We start from the raw sequence: 22,712 nt of genomic DNA on the forward strand, positions 1-22,712 counted from the left end.
CCTTACTGCCTTCTTCGGCTCTTTTCCTGTTCAGCCCTTTTAGTAGAGGAGGAAATGGGGGTTCCCATGAATTCCTCCCTCTGAGGTATATTTTTTAATGTGGTTTTTTAATCCCAAAAGTATTTCTAGTATAACCAGATGAGGTTGTTAACATTTCCAAATCGTGTCCCATGGGGTTGGGTTGGGTTAGGTTGTTATTTTTACTTGAAAATGGCGGGAAAACAGAGCACATTTGCAGTTATTTTAAAAATAAAAATAGCTCTTTATTTGCTGAGTAAAAGTAAAAACACAAAAATATATGAAAGAAGCTCTTCAGCGGAGAGAGCACAAATGTGCCTAGTTATGTATTCATATCTAGTCAATTCAATTCAAGTTCAAGTCAATATCTAGGCCTATTTGGCTTTGCTTAGGTGAAGCGAACAATTCCTGTAATCATTGTTAGTTAAGGTCCTTTGTCAGATTATTTCTATGGGTATTTGTAGATACGCCCTATTATTATAGACCCTAATACATTTCATATTTATAGACATATTTTGGAATAAATGGTCAATTCAAGTGATAGAGTATACCTCATGAGTCAAATAAGACAAAAAAAATCAAAATTTCGAAAAAAATGTAGTTAAGTCTTTTTCTCAAAGTAGGGCAGAATTATAAACATTGACCAATCATATAGCGGTATGATGAATATATAACAATAACAATAATAATGGTAGTCTTATGTAGCGCCTAATACAATATTTCTAAGCGCTTTACACACACAAATGATCCATACAATATCCTAAGATAACACAAAAAAAAAAAAAAAAAAGCAGAGGAATTATTTACAGACATACATTACTTCTCCAGCAATTTAAAGCTCTAATATGAGAGCTCCTCGGAACAATATTCACATGAGCTCGAGTGAAAAGTATGGAAGAAAAAAGATGTTGCTTAAGAAAAAATCGATTTATTTTGCCCCTTTAATAGTATGTGGCAGATAATTCCAAAGACAAGCAGGTGAACAGAAATGATATGGTATGTTGCCATAGAAAACAGTGGCCAGTTTTGAAACATTAAGTTTATTTTGCGAATGTCATTGACAAATGCTTTTGGTCCTAGTGACAATACGTGCCGTTGTATTCTAAATCAGTGGTAGCTTTGTGATTTCAGATTTTTGTAGCCCAGCCTTATAAGATGGAATTGCATGAATCCAACCTTGATGTCTCTCAGTACCCTTTGTTGTCGATATGTTTCCAAATACTACCAATCATGTGAATTCCTTTTTAAAACCATACACGAATCTAATGTGCTCTAAAGCTCTTATCCTCAGATTTTTATTGAAAAGGTATAAATCAGTACTCTTGGATTCGTTCAAAGCCAGATAATTTGAGGACGCCCGCCGATCACGAATTTTGTCAATGCATGATGATGATATTTAAATTGATAATAATTATATCTCTGTCCACACTCTTAAATCCATATTAGAGCTGAACATCATATAGCAGACAGAACACTACATACATGTGATTTTATAATATCTCTTAAGTACAGAACCTTGGGGGAACATCACAAGGACAGTGTCAATACTGAGACGATGTATCCTGAATAGAATAGAAATATAAATTACATAAATATGGCAAGTTTGGTACCAATTAAAGCTTATGACATGTACAATACCACTACCATAAGAAAAATATAATTTCACAATATAATGACGTCATCAAAGCCACACTATTTATATATTACATAACTTCGTGGGAAAATATAAGAAATCAAATTAATATGGCAAGTTTGGTATTAAATTAATGCTTATGACATGTACAAAACCACGGAACTATATAAAATATAATTTGAACAATATAATGATGTCATTACTTAAGCCACACCCATTATATAAATATATTACATAACTTTGTGAAAAATGAAACGGCAGCATGCGTATAACTGAGCTAATGACTATGTAATCGTTGTTGAACGTATGCTCACCTGGGTTGATTTGCATAAATGGCATGTGCGACGTTGTGACGATGCCAGCGTAATATTATTCTACTGTATTGAGAAGTTACACTACTATATTGAGAAGTTATACAATATATTATCTCGATTGTGGCATGATTAAAAGCCTTCCGTGTTCTTTCTTATATATTATCTCAACTCAAGTAAGTGGCCAGTGAGGCCGCAGTTACAATAAACATGTCAAGTTTGGTATAAAATTAAAACTTATGACATGTATAACAACACAAGCATATGTCAAATATATTTTGAACAATGTAATGACATCATTTAAGCCACAACAATATATTATGTTCAGGTATTAAATAAGTTAGTAAACAATCTTAAAAGTCATACATATTGATATGTGGCATCAAATTAAGGCTTATGATTATATAAATTGCACGAGTGTATAGGAACACACTGAAAACAATAATAACTAGAGGGTACTCCGAGAGTACAAACCTCCGCCTACTGTAAAATTCCCCTACATAAAATTCCCCCTGAATATTTTTTTTTAAATTGTTTTTATTAGTTCTAAGTGTAAATATGCTAACTGCACACTACAAAGTTGTGGATGACAGTGTGGTGTAATGGTTATGTATCCAGCCTCTCACAGTTGAGATCGCTGGTTCAAGTCCCACTGAGGTTTTTTTTTTTTTATTATTTTTTGTTTTGTTTTTTGTGGACCTTGATCTTTGACCCTGACCCTTCAAAATTTAACCACAATTATATGATGTGTCATTGGTCATTGTGGCTAAGTTTGGTGAGAATCGGATAAAAACTGTGGTCTCCAGGCTGTTCACAGACACACACACAAACAAACACACACACAAACACACACACAAACATACAGGGGTGAAAACATAACCTCCTTGGTGGAGGTAATGATGTCATTGCAACCACAACCATTTTTATGTAACTATGTAGCATTTTTTTTGTATTTTCACCGAATCATAAAATGCAGCCTGGCGCCGCCGATAGGCATTATCTCTACACACGCGATATGAAAAAAATCCAAAGTCCTTATACGATGACGTCACACACGTCCCAGCGACCCCATTGGCTGATTTTATTTCAGTTCATTCAATTTCACGTACAGACACCGATTTAGAAAAAAAAAGAAAAGGTAAAAGAAAACAATATTAACTGAATGAACTGAGGATAACCCAAGAAAGTTTAATAAAAACTTATTTCCATTGGGGTCCCCAAATACAAAAAGAAAATATTGAAAACATTGCAACTTCCTAATTTAAATTTCTTACAATACATTTAAAACATTTAACAAAATTAACAAATTAAAAAAATGTTTATAATTCTTAAGAATAAGATATATACAATTGATTAAGAATTAATATAAAAATATACTATAATTGAATATCATTAGATAAATACGCTTTTACTTGGAACTTGAATTTATTTAAAGTATTGCACTGTTTAATTTGAGATGGTAGCGAGTTCCAATCACTTATTCCATTAAAATAAAAAGTTTTATTAAACCTGCCATGTGGAACTCTAAAGTTTGTGGAACTAATCTGGTATGATGCCCATGAGTATCACAATGCGTCTAAAATTAGTAGTCATGTAATGTATTCTGGACATACTTGTTTAAAAATACGGTAAACATGGCTAAGACGTAGACACCTTACATGATTTCAACATTCAACATACCAAGATTAGTGAGTTCAGAGTATCCAACATGGCTTATGGCTTCAAGGATTGAAATAAATCTAACTAATTTGTTTTGGGTGGTTTGTAATTTGTTTTTAAACTCTTGACTAATTCCATGAAACCAAGCTGATGAAGCATAGTCAAGTATAGGTATACTATAGTATACTACTACACCGCACGTGCTTTACGTGCGGTGTAGTAGTAGACAGCGTGAGTTGCTGTAGTATAAAGTTTAAATAGCCTTAGTTTTACAGCCGTCTAATAAACGTCACGTGATATTAGATTTTGTCGATAGGTGGCGGTATAAATTCCGCAACATTTGACTGCATGACGATTGGTGTGTACTGCATGACGATTGGTGTGTACTGCATGACCATTGGTGTGTACTGCATGACAATTGGTGTGTACTGCATGATGTTTGGTGTGTACTGCATGATGTTTGGTGTGTACTGCATGACGTTTGGTGTGTACTGCATGACGATTGGTGTGTACTGCGTGACCATTGGTGTGTACTGCATGACTATTGGTGTGTACTGCATGACCATTGGTGTGTACTGCATGACGATTGGTGTGTACTGCTTGATAAATGTGAACTGAAGGCAGAAGAGGCGTTCCATATGCCCGCGTCCCTTTCTTTGGTTCTTACCACACCATAGGACATAGGAGGTATATTCAGAGCGTCATTCTGACGACTGGAACATTCTCTACTTCCCTACGGAGCGCCATTTATGCCTTTATTAACTTCAATAATAGAAATAATACTACGGTAACTGCTCAAGTGGACCCAATTTAGCACCAGGGTAGCACAGTGATATAAAATAGAAATAAAGTCACTAAATTATAATATCTTTTCGTATGTTAAAACACCGTGCTCAAGTGGACACAATTTGGCACCAGGGGAGCACATATTTTTTTTATACGTACGAACACAACCTTAGACTAATTCCGCCGCCGGGCTTGGCCTTAGGCATATACGAAGTCGAGTTTTTAAAGTAAAAAACTCCACCTAAAATTTTGAAGTCGCATCTGGATAGTTGAATTTTTAACAAATATCATAAATATCATAGGTGATTATGTATAGTAAGAAAATCGAAAATCCTGCCGAGATATGCCTACTCCTTACGACCATTTTTATGTTACTTGACGATGATTTTGAGCCTATCCTGAACAACGATTTAGACCAAAATATTGACGATCGACGTTCTAGCCCTGCACCAACAAGGACAACACCGCCTCAAATACGAACCTTGTTATCGGAGATTAATTACGCGCCGTAGGCTGATCGGAGATTTATTATACGCCCGTAGGCTGAATTTACCTCTAAATTTGGTGGACTTTTTACCTCGTTTGTAAAATAGCTAGAGGCAAAATTTAATTACCGCACGCGACTTCACAGCGGGAATATGGTAAATATATATATATCTTGCATGAATCGGACATTTCGCTACCAATGTAGCAACATTGATTAACGAAATCAAAATTCAACAGTGTGGCGTGTTGACCGCGAATTACTAACAATACCATCTTTCCCACTACACCTGCACAAACTCATTTGCATAACAACGAATGGCATACAAAACTACGGTGAGACATACATACACGTAACAAGATAATTAATTTCTTTTTTACATTAAAATTGAGGGCGCTAAACATAAAATACATGTAGCGAAAGCCAAAAAAAAAAGAGTAAAAAATGTGCTCTCCCTGACTCAGCACTAAGGCCCTGCCACAGCCTTGGGGTCGTTTCCACCACATCATCACCAGATGCATTGCTAGTGCCTTCTCAAGATGTGTGGTGGAAAGGGGGACGTATAATTCTGTGAACCCCAAACACAGTTGGTCGCATACCTTTAACTCTATTCCACCGACCAGCGTGGGAATCGAACCCACGACATACGTGTTGTCAACACGACGCTCAGTCGCTTGAGCTAACTGGTCATTTTGGTTTTAACAACGTTAATATGATATTTATGACGTAATGATGAATTACTTAATACACGTATAAATAGACTATTATCAACTATTCGGTCGTGTACTACTTTATGGCGTAACGGGTAATGCTCAGGTATGAGTGCTCTCAGTATTGGTTTCGAACCTCTACGGATATTTTTTTTTTTTTAATTGAAAATAAATATTGTTTTTGAAAGTGAGATATTTTGAGGGTTGTAAATGTCAGGCCTAAAGTGGACCTTTTTTAAAATCAGAAACAAAGTTGCATGGCATTATTTTTCATTGATTCATCATTCATTTCATAATATAAATAGACTATTATCAGCTCTTCAGCAATGTACTGATGTGTGGCGTAACGGGTAATGCTCAGGTTTGAGTGCTCTCAGCATTGGGTTCGAACCTCTACGGATATTTGTATTTTATTTATTTCTTTTTAATTGAAAATAAATATTGTTTCTGAAAGTGAGATATTTTGAGGGTCGTAAATGTCAGGCCTAAACAAGTGGACCTTTTTTAAAATCAGAAACAAAATTGCATGGCATTATTTTTCATTAAATAGACTGTTAAAAGCCTCGAAAAGAAGCCCATGTGCTCCTTCATTTTTAGTACTCATGGGTGGGCTTCTTTTCCACCGTGAGTTCTTTTCGAGACCTGCTGGGTTCCCGCCCGGAAAATGTTTTATTTACATGATTTGAGCAATCTTCTAATGTAAAGATTAACAGCGTCAAAATTTAACAGTGTGGCGTGTTGACCGCGAATGACTAACATATTATCTTCCCCATAATACACGTGCACAAACTCATTTGCATAACAACCACGACGGCATACCAAACTGTTTAAAATAGAGCTGCAAGGTCACCGAAAATGACATCTATTATTTTTTCAAACAACATGCATAAGAATCTTCAGTACCCCACTATACTTGGGGCTGAGCAAAGACAATTTTGAAAAATAGAGCTACATAGATTCCCGCCTGAAAAATGGCACTTTACATGATTTGAAATTATGTGAAACAAACTATATAAGACTCACCAGGACAATAGAGCTTGTCCCCGGAAAGTGCACCTATTCATTGAAATATGAAATTAAATATGAAGTCTTCAGTACTAGCCCACCATGGTTGGGGCAGAGCTAATAATGAAAATAGAGCCCAGAATTGCACTTATACTTATTACTATACATAATCACCTATGATATTTATGATATTTGTTAAAAATTCAACTATCCAGATGCGACTTCAAAATTTTAGGTGGAGTTTTCTACTTTAAAAACTCGACTTCGTATATGCCTAAGGCCTAGCCCGGCGGCGCAATTAGTCTAAGCTTTGAAATCGGTCTGGAAATCGGCATCTTTGCAAATGTTCTATATTTGATCTTATTTCACTCTCCATTAACCCCATACAAAAATCATCGGAGACAAACTATCTGTTTAAAGCATGTTTATTCTGGGACGGTGCGGCCATAAACACCAACTACCATAAAGGTTTATAACATATTACAATACAATATCTTGCATGAATCGGACATTTCGCTACCAATGTAGCAACATTGATTAACGAAATCAAAATTCAACAGTGTGGCGTGTTGACCGCGAATTACTAACAATACCATCTTTCCCACTACACCTGCACAAACTCATTTGCATAACAACGAACGGCATATCAAACTACGGTGAGACATGTATACACGTAACGAAGATAATTAATTTCTTTTTTACATTAAAATTGAGGGCGCTAAACATAAAGTTTACGAGATCAAATACATGTAGCGAAAGCCAAAAAAAAAGAGTAAAAAATGTGCTCTCCCTGCCTCAGCACTAAGGCCCTGCCACAGCCTTGGGGTCGTTTCCACCACATCATCACCAGATGCATTGCTAGTGCCTTCTCAAGATGTGTGGTGGAAAGGGGGACGTATAATTCTGTGAACCCCAAACACAGTTGGTCGCATACCTTTAACTCTATTCCACCGACCAGCGTGGGAATCGAACCCACGACATACGTGTTGTCAACACGACGCTCAGTCGCCTGAGCTAACTGGTCATTTTGGTTTTAACAACGTTAATATGATATTTATGACGTAATGATGAATTACGTAATACACGTATAAATAGACTATTATCAACTGTTCGGTCGTGTACAACTTTATGGCGTAACGGGTAATGCTCAGGTTTGAGTGCTCTCAGTATTGGGTTCGAACCTCTACGGATATATTTTTTGTTATTGAAAATAAATATTGTTTTTGAAAGTGAGATATTTTGAGGGTTGTAAATGTCAGGCCTAAACAAGTGGACCTTTTTTATAATCAGAAACAAAGTTGCATGGCATTATTTTTCATTGATTCATCATTCATTTCATATAAATAGACTATTATCAGCTCTTCAGCAATGTACTGATGTGTGGCGTAACGGGTAATGCTCAGGTTTGAGTGCCCTCAGTATTGGGTTCGAACCTCTAAGGATATATATTTTTTTTTAATTGAAAATAAATATTGTTTTTGAAAGTGAGATATTTTGAGGGTTGTAAATGTCAGGCCTAAACAAGTGGACCTTTTTTAAAATCAGAAACAAAGTTGCATGGCATTATTTTTCATTGATTCATCATTCATTTTATATAAATAGACTATTAGCTCTTCAGCAATGTACTGATGTGTGTGAAGTCATGTAAAGTGCCATTTTTCGGGCGGGAATCTATGCAGCTCTATTTTTCAAAATTGTCTTTGCTCAGCCCCAAGCATGGTGGGATACTGAAGATTCTTATGCATGTTGTTTGAAAAAATAATAGATGTAATTTTCGTGGACCTTGCAGCTCTATTTTAAACAGTTTGGTATGCCGTCGTGGTTGTTATGCAAATGAGTTTGTGCACGTGTATTATGAGGAAGATGTTAGTCATTCGCGGTCAACACGCCACACTATTAAATTTTGATGCTGTTAATCTTTACATTAGAAGATTGTTCAAATCATGTAAATAAAACATTTTCCGGGCGGGAACCCAGCAGCTCTCGAAAAGAACTCAAGGTGGAAAAGAAGCCCACCCATGAGTACTAATGGGTGGGAGCACATGGGCTTCTTTTCAAGGCTTTATGGCAGTCTATTTAGTGAAAAATAATGCCATGCAACTTTGTTTCTGATTTTAAAAAAGGTCCACTTGTTTAGGCCTGACATTTACAACCCTCAAAATATCTCACTTTCAGAAACAATATTTATTTTCAATTAAAAAAAAAAATATCCGTAGAGGTTCGAACCCAATACTGAGAGCACTCAACCCTGAGCATTACCCGTTACGCCACACATCAGTACATTGTTGAAGAGCTGATAATAGTCTATTTATATGAAATGAATGATGAATCAATGAAAAATAATGCCATGCAACTTTGTTTCTGATTTTAAAAAAGGTCCACTTGTTTAGGCCTGACATTTACAACCCTTAAAATATCTCACTTTCAAAAACAATATTTATTTTCAATAAAAAAAAAAATATCCGTAGAGGTTCGAACCCAATACTGAGAGCACTCAAACCTGAGCATTACCCGTTACGCCATAAAGTAGTACACGACCGAACAGTTGATAATAGTCTATTTATACGTGTATTACGTGTCATAAATATCATATTAACGTTGTTAAAACCAAAATGACCAGTTAGCTCAGGCGACTGAGACGTATGTCGTGGGTTCGATTCCCACGCTGGTCGGTGGAATAGAGTTAAAGGTATGCGACCAACTGTGTTTGGGGTTCACAGAATTATACGTCCCCCTTTCCACCACACATCTTGAGAAGGCACTAGCAATGCATCTGGTGATGATGTGGTGGAAACGACCCCAAGGCTGTGGCAGGGCCTTAGTGCTGAGGCAGGGAGAGCACATTTTTTACTCTTTTTTTTTGGCTTTCGCTACATGTATTTGATCTCGTAAACTTTATGTTTAGCGCCCTCAATTTTAATGTAAAAAAGAAATGAATTATCTTCCTTACGTGTATGTATGTCTCACCGTAGTTTGATATGCCGTTCGTTGTTATGCAAATGAGTTTGTGCAGGTGTAGTGGGAAAGATGGTATTGTTAGTAATTCGCGGTCAACACGCCACACTGTTGAATTTTGATTTCGTTAATCAATGTTGCTACATTGGTAGCGAAATGTCCGATTCATGCAAGATATTGTATTGTAATATGTTATGAATAAACGTTTATGGTAGTTGGTGTGTATGGCCGCACCGTCCCAGAATAAACATGTTTTAAACAGATAGTTTGTCTCCGATGATTTTTGTATGGGGTTAATGGAGAGTGAAATAAGATCAAATATAGAACATTCAAAATTCAACAGTGTGGCGTGTTGACCGCGAATTACTAACAACACCATCTTTCCCACTACACCTGCACAAACTCATTTGCATAACAACGAACGGCATACCAAACTACGGTGAGACATACATTCTCTTCTAAACACGTAACGAAGATAATTAATTTCTTTTTTACATTAAAATTGAGGGCGCTAAACATAAAATTTACGAGTTCAAATACATGTAGCGAAAGCCAAAAAAAAATGTGCTCTCCCTGCCTCAGCACTAAGGCCCTGCCACAGCCTTGGGGTCGTTTCCACCACATCATCACCAGATGCATTGCTAGTGCCTTCTCATGATGTGTGGTGGAAAGGGGGACGTATAATTCTGTGAACCCCAAACACAGTTGGTCGCATACCTTTAACTCTATTCCACCGACCAGCGTGGGAATCGAACCCACGACATACGTGTTGTCAACACGACGCTTAGTCGCCTGAGCTGGTCATTTTGGTTTTAACAAGGTTAATATGATATTTATGACGTAATGATGAATTACGTAATACACGTATAAATAGACTATTATCAACTGTTCAGTCGTGTACTACTTTATGGCGTAATGGGTAATGCTCAGGTTTGAGTGCTCTCAGTATTGGGTTCGAACCTCTACGGATATTTTTTTTCATTGATTCATCATTCATTTCATATAAATAGACTATTATGAGCTCTTCAGCAATGTACTGATGTGTGGCGTAACGGGTAATGCTTAGGTTTGAGTGCTCTCAGCATTGGGTTCGAACCTCTACGGATATTTGTATTTTTTTTTTTTTATTCAAAATAAATATTGTTTTTGAAAGTGAGATATTTTGAGGGTTGTAAATGTCGGGCCTAAACAAGTGGACCTTTTTTAAAATCAGAAACAAAGTTGCATGGCATTATTTTTCATTGATTCATCATTCATTTCATATAAATAGACTATTATCAGCTCTTCAGCAATGTACTGATGTGTGGCGTAACGGGTAATGCTCAGGTTTGAGTGCTCTCAGCATTGGGTTCGAACCTCTACGGATATTTGTATTTTGTTTTTTTTTTAATTGAAAAAGTGACGCATAGTGAAGGGGGTGGGGGTGGTGTGTCTAGAAAACTCAGATCTCAGATATATCTGAAAACTCAGATATCTGACTTTTCTAGATCTAGAAAACTCAGATATCTTACTTTTCCATATCTAGAAAACTCAGATATCAAGATCTGAGTTTTCTAGTTCCAAAATGGAACTAGAAAACCCAGATCATCAAATGGATACATTTATTATCAGAGGGTAGCTGGTTTGAAATACTACAGTATTGTACGTTTTCTTACTAATTTAATAATAATAATTATTGTAACTTGTAGTAGCAGCCTACGACTTAAATCATAAAGAAATACAGTATACACCTTTTAAAATGTAGGCTTAGCATTTAGGCCTAGCCTAGCAAACTCAATTAAAGGCTCAACGTGTGGGAGCTATCGCGATGTATCGCGAAGAGTAGGCCTCGCCCTACTAGGCTAGAAGTGGTCACCAAAATAACTCGTACCTATTCCCAACAATGGCTAACCCATACCTCAACCAACTCGTACCCACACCAACTCGTACTGTACCTAATTTTAAGCCTACATTTTAACGGTAACGTGCACTGTATTTTCTTTATGATTTAAGCCGTAGGCCGCTTCTACATGTTACAATATTAGTAAGAAAACGTACACAGTAATCAGTTTTAATAATATTAATACTCTAGTATTTTAAATGACCTACCTTCTGATTAATAATGGAATGATCCAAATGACCTACCAACCAATCATTTGATGTATGATCTGAGTTTTCCATTCTGGAACTAGAAAAGTCAGATATTGATATCTGAGTTTTCTAGATCTAGAAAAGTCAGATATCTAAGTTTTCTAGATCTAGAAACTCAGATATATCTGAGATCTGAGTTTTCTAGACACTCCATAGTGAGGTATATTCAGAGCGTCATTCTGACGATGGAGCATTCTCTACTTATCTACGGAGCGCCATTTATGTTTGTTTGTTTCTTTATTTCCATTCACAAAAACATAAACATACATAAATAATCATTACAAAACAAAAGAATGGAAAGAGGGAATCTCTGAAGCACAGCTTATAAGTACAAACCCCCTGTTACAAAACAGTATATATATAAATAGAAATATGAAAAAAGGCACAAGGGCATAAGCAAACAAAATGCAACTGTTAAGAATGCAAACAATCTTTTTTTTTTATCTTTACAACAAAAAAAGATAGTTTTCTCAGAGAGTAAAATGTAATTAAAAAAAATAACTGTTTTAATTTTAATTTTTTAAATATTTATTCTTTTGTATTTTATTTTAAGAGTCTCAGGTATTTCACGCCAAAGTTCAACCCCTTTACTGACTAAACTTAATGATTTTTTAGTGGTTCTCTAAAATTGTGGGTAGAATTGGTGTTTTTGTCGAGTATATTTATCGTGGACAGCTGAGCATAAATGAAATTATTTTGAACAATCGCTCCTGGGAGTAAATTATGAAAAGCTTTATGCCTTTATTTACTTCAGAAATAGAAATAGTACTACGGTAACTGGTCCAGTGGATCCAATTTGGCACCGGTGGAGCACAGTGATATAGAATAGAAATAAGTCACTAATTTAAATATATTTTCGTATGTTAATACACTGTGCTCAAGTGGACCCAATTTGGCAAAAGAGGAGCACAGTGATATAAAATAGAAATAAAGTCACTAAATTTGAATACAGTATCTCATTCGTATCTAATACACTGAGCTCAATGAACCCAATTTAGCACGAGCGGAGTACAGGGATATAAAATAGAAATAAAATCACTAAAATGTTATATCTCATTTTAAACAGTTTGGTATGCCGTCGTGGTTGTTATGCAAATGAGTTTGTGCACGTGTATTAAGAGGAAGATAACATGTTACTCATTCGCGGTCAACACGCCACACTGTTGAATTGTGATGCTGTTAATCTTTACATTAGAAGATTGTTCAAATCATGTAAATAAGACATTTTCCGGGCGGGAACCCATCAGCTCTCGAACACAACTCCAGGTGGAAAAGAAGCCCACCCATGAGTACTAAAAATGAAGGAGCACATGGGCTTCTTTTCGAGGCTTTATGGCAGTCTATTTAATGAAAAACAATGCCATGAAACTTTGTTTCTGATTTTAAAAAAGGTCCACTTGTTTAGGCCTGACATTTACAACCCTCAAAATATCTCACTTTCAAAAACAATATTTATTTTCAATTAAAAAAATAATAATAAAATACAAATATCCGTAGAGGTTCGAACCCAATGCTGAGAGCACTCAAACCTGAGCATTACCCGTTACACCACACATCAGTACATTGCTGAAGAGCTGATAATAGTCTATTTATATGAAATGAACGATGAATCAATGAAAAATAGTGCCATGCAACTTTGTTTCTGATTTTAAAAAAGGTCCACTTGTTTAGGCCTGACATTTACAACCCTCAAACTATCTCACTTTCAAAAACAATATTTATTTTCAATTAAAAAAAAATATCCGTAGAGGTTCGAACCCAATACTGAGAGCACTCAAACCTGAGCATTACCTGTTACGCCATAAAGTAGTACACGACCGAACTATTGATAATAGTCTATTTATACGTGTATTACGTAATTCATCATTACGTCATAAATATCATATTAACCTTGTTAAAACCAAAATGACCAGTTAGCTCAAGCGACTGAGCGTCGTGTTGACAACACGTATGTCGTGGGTTCGATTCCCACGCTGGTCGGTGGAATAGAGTTAAAGGTATGCGACCAACTGTGTTTGGGGTTCACAGAATTATACGTCCCCCTTTCCACCACACATTCTGAGAAGGCACTAGCAATGCATCTGGTGATGATGTGGTGGAAACGACCCCAAGGCTGTGGCAGGGCCTTAGTGCTGAGGCAGGGAGAGCACATTTTTTACTCTTTTTTTTTGTCTTTCGCTACATGTATTTGATCTCGTAAACTTTATGTTTAGCGCCCTCAATTTTAATGTAAAAAAGAAATTAATTATCTTCGTTACGTGTATGTATGTCTCACCGTAGTTTGATATGCCGTTCGTTGTTATGCAAATGAGTTTGTGCAGGTGTAGTAGGAAAGATGTTGAATTTTGATTTCGTTAATCAATGTTGCTACATTGGTAGCGGAATGTCCGATTCATGCAAGATATTGTATTGTAATATGTTATGAATAAACGTTTATGGTAGTTGGTGTGTATGGCCGCACCGTCCCAGAATAAACATGTTTTAAACAGATAGTTTGTCTCAGATGATTTTTGTATGGGGTTAATGGAGAGTGAAATAAGATCAAATATAGAACATTTGCAAAGATGCCGATTTCCAGACCGATTTCAAAGCTTAGACTAATTCCGCCGCCGGGCTAGGCCTTAGGCATATACGAAGTCGAGTTTTAAAAGTAGAAAACTCCACCTAAAGTCGCATCTGGATAGTTGAATTTTTAACAAATATCATAAATATCATAGGTGATTATGTATCAATCAATCAAATCAAAATCAACATTTATTTCCAAAAAGGTGGCGTCACCAAAAAAGCGAAAGCTTGTGTTAGGGACGCCAAAACAAAACATTCAAAAGCAGAACATATAATATAAGATACAGAAATGAAAATAACAATAAAACGAAAAGCGGTACATATCAATTGCAGTATAAATCATATTAATGCATTTTTACTATTGCTAAAGGTAAATATATTAACAAAAAAAAAACAAAAAACATGGCCTCTAAGTATTGTTTGATAATAAATAATATTTAGCAATCTTTTTGAAACTATTTACATTTTGTATGTTTTGTAGCGAAAGAGGCAAAACATTCCAAAGTTTTGCACCAGAGTATCTAATACTTTGGTGAAATATGGTAGTCCTGTGTTTTGGGAGATGAATATAAGAGGATGACCTAGTGTTGTAGTTATAGAAATTAACATTAAATTTAAACATATCGTAAAATCTATGAGGATAATTATGATTAACACAGTTATGAACAAAAATATATTGCTGATAAGTATTTATATCTTTAAGTGTCATTATATTAAGTTCCTTAAATAGAGGACCCGTATTAGCTGTAAAAGAAGATTTTGAAATTATTCGTATAATTCTTTTTTGGAGCAATGTTAATTTATTAAGATTAGATTGAAAAGTATTACCCCAGACCACATTACAATATGAAAAATAAGGAAGAACAAGAGAATTATATAAGGTACGGAGGATATTTACAGGAACTAAACGTTTAATTCTGTTGATTACTCCTATACTTTTAGATATTTTAGTCATTAATTCGTTGATATGGTATTTCCAAGTCAACTGCTCATCAATTAAGACACCGAGAAATTTTGTTTGTTCTACTCTTTGAATGTCATCATTGTTAAGTACAATTTTTAAATTATCTACATCATCAGCCTTCTTTTTCTTATTACTAAAAATAATATAATTACATTTCTTTGAATTTAATGATAATCTATTAGCCTTGAACCATTCACAAATATAATGTAGTTGGTTGTTTGCAGTACGATATAATTCATAGATGTCATCATTACTGTAAAATATATTTGTATCATCGGCATATAGTATAAATGAAAAAAGATCCGATGTCTTAAAAATGTCATTAACATATAAAATAAATAATAGTGGTCCAAGTAGCGATCCTTGTGGTACTCCACATGTTATATTTTTCAGTTCCGACAGCAAAGATTCATATTTTGTACACTGGGATCGATTTTCAAGGTAACTTTTGAACCATTGTAAAGCAACACCACGAATTCCATAATAACTTAACTTATATAATAAAATGTTATGGTTTATCGTATCAAATGCTTTGGATAGATCCAAAAAAATACCTATTGCATGTGATTTGTTCTCAAAAGCACTAATAATTCTATCTGTAAGATCCACCAGAGCCATTGAAGAAGAAAATTTGCTACGAAAACCATATTGACCATTATGAAGAATATCGTACTTATCTAGAAAAGAAACAGTTCTAACAAAGGCAATACGTTCTAAAACTTTGGAGAAGCATGATAAAATAGAAATTGGTCTATAATTACTAATGTCTCCTTTGTCTCCAGATTTGTAAACGGGTGTAATCTTAGCTATTTTTAGTTGGCTGGGAAAAATACCCTTAACTAATGATGCGTTAAAAATATGGCAGAGCGGTTTGCTAATTAAGGCTGCTACAGCTTTAACCACATTAGGACATAAACCGTCAAACCCAGCAGCTTTATTATTTTTAAAATTATTTATTATATCACATATTTCTTCTTCGGTCGTTGGAAAAAGGTACATTGAATGGTTGTTTGGTTGTTTTAAATAATCATTATAATCAGTGTTTCCAGAGGGAATTTTTCTATCAAGTGAGGGACCAATTTTTGTAAAAAAGTCATTAAATGCATTTGCAATATCTTGCGGTTGATCCAAAGATCGACCATCACAAGTAAAATTAGTATTTTGCTTACATTTGACTTTTCTGTTTAATAAATTATTTATTACATCCCATGTTTTCTTTATGTTCGATTTAGTATTGGAAAATTGTTCGTTATAATAAGCTAATTTAGATGTTTTAACAAGAGTATTCAATTTATTTCTAAAGGTTTTATACTTTAACTCATTTGGGCCTGTTGGATATTTAAGAAACTTTTTATACAGTTTATTTTTATGCTTAATAGACTGTAAAATCCCATTAGTCATCCATGGTTTTAATTTTCTCTTATTTTTGTTTTTAACAGTATGCAATGGAAAATTGTTTTGGTATACTGTTGTAAATTTGGATTGGAACAAATCATAAGCATTTTCAGGGTTAGACAAAGACATTACATCATCCCAACCGTTTGTAGCCAGATCTTGTTTAAAATTTTCAATATTTAGAGGATTTATTAGGCGATACGACTGAATAGGGACGTCATTTTGAAATGAATCATTTATAAATGAAGTGATTTGAAAAATTGGTAGATGATCGCTAATGTCACAGTATAATATACCACTTGTGACAGGTAGATCATGTGAATTAGTTATAATATTATCAATCAATGTAGCAGTATTACTAGTGATTCGAGTCGGTCTATTTATTAAGGGTAAATAGAAATTACTATATAATATATTTAAAAAGTCTTGCGTTGAGTTTATACTCGTATATCGTAAAAGGTCTAAATTAAAGTCACCCATGATATAGTTTAGCTTATTTTCTTTATCTATTGTTGTGAGTATTTTATCAAAATCGTCCACAAAGTGGTTACTGTTTACATCTGGTGGCTTATAAGCAACACCAACAATAATATTCTTTCCATGATTTTGATTAATTTCAATAAAAATTGAATCACATGAAATATTTGTCAAGGAAATGTCATTTCGTTGAGTATATGATCTTAAGTTACTTACATACAAAGCAACCCCACCACCTACTCTACCGTTTCGATTTTTAGATAACAATGTATAGTTAGGTATATTTAACGGTGGACTATTTTCATTACACCATGTCTCCGAGATACCAATGATATCAAACTGAAAATGTAGAGTTTCAATAAATTCCATGATAGCATCCAAATTTTTTACGAGACTTCTTGCATTAAAGTGGATACTAGAAAAACTTTTTTGAGTATCTACTGTTTTAAATTTACATGCAAATTGATCACAAAGAAAATAATTAGAAAGGTTTGTGCAGTTTTTGTAGAAATTTTGGTCAGGATCTAGATCAAAGTTTCCTGCAAAATTTGTAATGGACTCAAACACATCAAATTTGAGTTCATTTAGTCGATTTGTATTATTGGTATTTCCATTAATTCCTGAATCTGAATCGCTACCAGTAGTAGTAACTGGTGGGTTGCTCTTTGTATTATGAGTTGCTACTGAACAAGCCATATCACATGATAACATAATAATATAGTCAATTCCAAAAATATAAATACCCAAGTGTTAATGATTTTATACCTACAATAAATAAAATGATACCAGTACACTACATAAAATAAACAACAAAAAAGAAGGAACAAGTTAACGCATACTGCCGTTAAAAAGTAAATAAATAAATAAATAAATAAAATGTTAATAATACAATTGGGTTTGTAAATGTTCATTAATCAGATAAATAGTATGAATAATAATGCATGCAAAAAAAAAACAAAAAACACTAAATTGCGTAATATGGATATTTTGAATTGGGGCATCGGTAGAATATTAATCGTAATAAAATGAATATGTAGGCTACGTGTATATAATTTATAATAAGAATCGTAAAATCGTTTAGGCTTGGTTTCAATATTAGCCTAATACAGTACCATTACTATTAGTGTAATAGTGATAATAACAAAATGTGGGAATAATAATAATGTTGTTAATAATAATAATAATAATAATAATGTAATAATAACAATAATAATGATGATAATGCAGTATTAACAATAAAAGGAAGATATGGCAATAATAATGGTAATAAATAGTAGTCGTAATAATTACTATTCATAGTGAAAACTAAAACATTAATTTACAACGTAGGGCCAAACTGGACTACAGCGGGAGCAAGATAAAAAGTTAGGTTTGATATCGTCAATAAAGTTACATTCGGAGATTACGGAGATCTGTTTTTGATCTAATAACAATCTTCTTCTTATTTTATAGTATGTATAGTAATAAGTATAAGTATAAGTGCAATTCTGGGCTCTATTTTTTATTTTATTAGCTCTGTCCCAACCATGGTGGGCTAGTACTGGAGACTTCATATTTAATTTCATATTTCAATGAATCAATAGGTGCACTTTCCGGGAACACTAAATAAGTATTTATCTTAGACAAACGCAAGTTATTAAAATCACTGGTATGGCTTGAAACATATTTTTCTTATGCATTACGGATGGAGTAACCGACATTGAACATATATACCAAGTTTGAAATATTGTTGAATTCCAGAACTATTTTTTCTGGATGTTTTTGTATGTGACTATTTCGCTGTGCTCCACCACTGGCGCCAAATTGGATCCACTGGAGCACAATGTATTAACATACGAAAATATATTGAAACTTAATTGGGTCCACTCGGGCACAGTGTATTAACATACGAAAAGATATTAACATTCAGTGACTTATTTCTATTTTATATCACTGTGCTCCGCTTCAGCACAGTGTATTAACATACGGAAAGATATTAAAACTTAAGTGACTTCAAATTAGGTCCACTTGAGCACAGTGTATTAACATACGAAAAGATATTGAAACTTAAGTGACTTTATTTCTACTTTATATCACTGTCCTCCACTGGCGCCAAATTGGGTCCACTTGAGCACAGTGTATTAACATACTAAAAGATATTAAAATTAATTGATTTTATTTCTATTTTATATCACTGTGCTCCACTGACGCCAAATTTGGTCCCCTTGAGCACAGTGTATTAATACGAAAATATTGAATCTTAAGTGACTTTATTTTTATTTTATATCACTGTGCTCCCCTGGTGCCAAATTGTGTCCACTTGAGCACGGTGTTTTAACATACGAAAAGATATTATAATTTAGTGACTATATTTCTATTTTATACCACTGTGCTACCCTGGTGCTAAATTGGGTCCACTTGAGCAGTTACCGTTGTATTATTTCTATTATTGAAGTTAATAAAGGCATAGATGGCGCTCCGTAGGGAAGTAGAGAATGCTCCAGTCGTCCGAATGACGCTCTGAATATACCTCATAGTAGAGTAGAACTAATGAAAAAAAGGGGCCAACCTCAAAAAAATTGCAACAAAAGGTTTTTCAACGGATTTTGGTAGTATTGGGTGTACTAAATAACAGAAAAAAAGTCTCAAGAATTTTGACCACCGGAAAGTGGTTTTTTTTCAAGATGGCCGCCAAAATAGATAAAACGTTAAAATGTCAATACCTCCTAAACTACTTGGTCTATTGATATGATTTTGGTACCAAAATACTCAGAACATACATATTTATATTTGCCCTAATAGAACATTTTGGCCAAAAATGACCGGAAATGCTATTTCTTGCATGTTTGACCTTTGACCTTGATATGTTGTATCTTGGTAACAACTGACCGTAGGGAAACAAATTGTGACTCAAATTGTTCAGAATGTACATATTTACATTTATTGTAATGAGACATTTTGTCAAAAAATGGTTAGAAGTAAAGGTTATTGACCTTTAACCTTTATCTATGTAGAATGTCCATATCTCGGCAACTATGTGTGGTAGAGATTTAAAATTGGGCTCTAAATACTGAGCATATGCTTATTTATATTTACTCTAATGAAACAGTTTGACAAAAAATGACCAGAAACGACATTTTTTGATGATTGACCTTGATATGCTATATTTCGATAATGACTGACTGAGACATACTATTTATGGCTCAATTTGTTCAGAATATAATTATTTTTATTTCGTATAATGGTCTAATCTACCCATGGAATTAAGAGCTTTCCTGGGTAACTGTAATATTTATAAAGACTTTTAGAATATGAGTTCAAGTTCAAATTGTTCAGAACATACTGTATACATTCTTAATAATAATAGTGAATAAAAAACCCGAAAAGTAAACAAAAACAAATATAATAATAATTTTAAATTTCTAATTACGGTATAGCAGCAGTTGATTGGATATTGTGCATGTATTTAGTACGGCTTCCTAAACAACTTTTTTAACTTCGTCTTCATCATCGTCATCAATCTCTCTATCTACGTTGTTCCATTCTTCTAGTTGACACACTCCCCAAACTGAAGTACATGCCAATCCATAGCATCTACAACTGCAACATACAGTTTTACATCCAGTAGTACAGTTACAATGGATGATTTTCAAAAGTTCTTCTGAAGCAGCAGTTTCAATCGTCATTATTGGCACAAATGTTTTATTAAAAACTTCCCCGACTTGGTAGCATCCATGGTATTATCTTTCTTTATCCATTGCATGATTTGATAGTATACTCTAAGACTGTGACATTTTGTAGCAGATGAGGTTGGTGGTAGTAGTTGTTGTTGAGGTTTGATAAATTATTTACCCTCAGCAACTTTCTTATTAAACAGCTTGCATCTGTAGCTATTTGGGAAATCCAGTGACTTGGCTCCAAAATGAATAGACATGGCCTTTAATCCAAACTCCTCGATAGTTTGAAGTTTCTGATGCGGTTGAGTGAAACTATCGGCACACATCAGTGTCATATTCTAGGTTACTTTCTATCAATTTATTGATTTATTTGCCTTCCTAAAGATGTCTTTGGCTTTGAAGAGTGAGGGTGGAAACGGACTTCATATTTCATTACATCGTCTAGAGAGATTTGTCCTAACTGAATTTGATGGAAAGAAAGAAGAATTCCTGTCAAAGCATGAGAACAAACACAAATTTATCAACATGCTTTCATATGAGCTATAGAAAAAAGAATGTCCTGTACGACATGCAGCCAACGAGTGGAGTTGTGGCTTGATGGTTATGATGCTTGGCTACCACTCCAAGGGTCCTGAGTTCAAGTCCCGTCACATGTCAGGATTTTTTCTAAGGACCAAATTACTCCACTCCCAAAGACTTGTAATAAGACTTTGTTTACGTAGAGCATCTTGTGTATATGTTTGTCTTGTGAACCTCTGAGGGTCCCTAATGATCAGCAATAGCTGGATGGATCACCCTCATTAAATATGGTTTAAAAAAAACCAAAAAAAACGATGTTGACATTGCTCTGGCAACAGTTGAAGTCTCTGAACATAATACAGTAACTTTGATTGGAGAAGACACGGACTTACTGGTACTTTTACTGTATCATGTAAATACAACAAACCGAGAAATGTACTTCAGATTAGACAAAGGGGCCTACTAGAGTGATTAATGTAACCAGATTGAAATCTGTTTTAGGATATAAAATCATCCATTGTAACTACTGGATGTATGTTGCAGTTGTAGAAGCTATGGATTGGCATGTACTTCAGTTTGGGGAGTGTGTCAACTAGAAGAATGGAACAACGTAGATAGAGAGATTGATGGCGATGATGAAGACGAAGTTGGAACAGTTGTTTAAGATGCCGTACTAAATACATGCACAATATCTAATCAATTGCTGCTATACCATAATTAGAAATTTAAAAGTTATTATTATATTTGTTTTTGTTTACTTTTCGGTTTTTTATTTACTATTATTATTAAGATTGTATACAGTATGTTCTGAACAATTTGAACTTGAACTCATATTCTGAAGGTCTTTATAAATATTACAGTTATTTGATTCCCAGGAAAGCTCTCTATTTCATAAGTAGATTAGACCATTATACGAAATAAAAAATAATTATATTCTGAACAAATTGAGCCATAAATGGTGTATCTCAGTCAGTCATTATCGAAATATAGCATATCAAGGTCAATGGTCAAACATGTCGTTTCTGGTCATTTTTTGTCAAACTGTTTCATTAGAGTAAATATAAATAAGTATATTCTCAGTATTTAGAGCCCAATTTTAAATCTCTACCACACATAGTTGCCGAGATATGGAAATTATACACAGATAAAGTTAAAGGTCAATAACCTTTACTTCCAACCATTTTTTGACAAAATGTCTCATTACAATAAATGTAAATATGTACATTCTGAACAATTTGAGCCATCATTTGTTTCCCTACGGTCAGTTGTTACCAAGATACAACATATCAAGGTCAAAGGTCAAATTGTCAGAAATGGTATTTCCGGTCATTTTTGGCCAAAATGTTCTATTATAGCGAATATAAATATGTATGTTCTGAGTATGTTGGTACCAAAATCATATCAATAGACCAAGTAGTTTAGGAGGTATGGACATTTTAACTTTT

This window comes from Antedon bifida, chromosome 3 (genome assembly GCF_963402885.1).
Source record: "Antedon bifida chromosome 3, ecAntBifi1.1, whole genome shotgun sequence".
NCBI classification, from domain to species: Eukaryota; Metazoa; Echinodermata; class Crinoidea; order Comatulida; family Antedonidae; genus Antedon; species Antedon bifida.